Below are 1,389 nucleotides of genomic sequence, written 5' to 3'. Positions count from 1 at the left end.
TGCGACCAATAGTGTTCGTAATGAACTACGGTCACATCTATTTAGGAAGGATGGTAAGATATTTACTATTTGTCCTCAGTGCATCTTTTCCATACATTATTTTTAAAGTTAAACTTCATTGCTAAGTATGTTACCATATGATGTTCTTCAACAGGGACTCCCGATGAATGTTGTGCCTTATGGGATTGAGACTAAAGGTACCATGAGTATTATTAGCTTACGATCAAGATATCCTACAGATTACTTTAGTGCATTCAAGATTAGTGACGGATGCTTAATAGTGCAAGACTGGACCAAATATGTGATGGGGGAGCGCAGAAAAGTACTAGGGGCAGCAAACAGATGCGCTATCCACGATTAGGAGACAGATTCATCTGCATGCTCCAACTTGATAAAGGAGAAGAGCTATACATGTTCTATGTTATTTTACCTAAGAGAGAGCAGCAGGAGTGATTAGCTAGCTAGAAATGAGTTTGAAGATGATGATGTGCTACACTATTACTATGATGATAAAATAGCTAGTATTAGTGGTAATGACTATGATGATTATTATTAGCTAGTGTTAGTGGTGATTAAATAAATACTGTTGGTGGTAATGACTATGATGATGATTAAATAGCTTGTGCTGGCGGATTAGATTCAAGTGGAGGCAACATGTGATGTACATCAAAAGTACTACTAGTCCAAACTAGATCAAGTTTGGATTAGTAGTATACTTTCGACATGCACCACATATTACCTCCACTTGAACCTAATCCACCTTCATTTGACACACTGTTATGGACATAATGATATGAACCTCATAGTTGATATTGTACCAAAATTTGTATAACGGCGGATAAATACACTAAAAAAAATAAAAAATACTAGTAGCGATTGTTAGTAAAGACGCTGCAACTAGCCATATTAGCAGCAGCACGGGACAGAAGAAGCGCTGCCGCTATGTGTCTTAATAGTAGCGCGTGTCACACGTGCTACTGCTAAGTAATAGTTGTAGCGCCTTATTAATAGCGCGGCAACGCGCGCTATTAATGGGCTTAAAACCCGTGCTACTACTAGGGTTTTCCCTAGTAGTGACATATGACCATGAAAACTAACCTATGGCAAATTCTTAAAATCATGCGAATAGTTACGATTAGGGGCGGGCACTTTGTGGCCGAAAAACGTTTTAACCGATTTGGCGATTTATTCGGTGTTCGACTTTAAGGTTCGTCGTGAAACTTGGCTGCTATTTGGTGTTTTGTGTTGCGCTCGGATTTGCTATTTTCTCATGTGCACGGAATTTCTTCTCCCATCATCACTTTTTCCTTCTTCATTTCTTCTCCATCTTCCTTCCCTCTTGGCCAGACCTCGCCGAAGAAGAACTAGCCCCACCATCTATCTTAGGGT

The sequence above is a fragment of the Triticum dicoccoides genome, chromosome 2B (assembly GCF_002162155.2).
Source record: "Triticum dicoccoides isolate Atlit2015 ecotype Zavitan chromosome 2B, WEW_v2.0, whole genome shotgun sequence".
Taxonomy (NCBI): Eukaryota; Viridiplantae; Streptophyta; class Magnoliopsida; order Poales; family Poaceae; genus Triticum; species Triticum dicoccoides.
The sequence above is the reverse complement of the archived record's forward strand: the minus strand, read 5'-3'. Positions refer to the sequence as shown.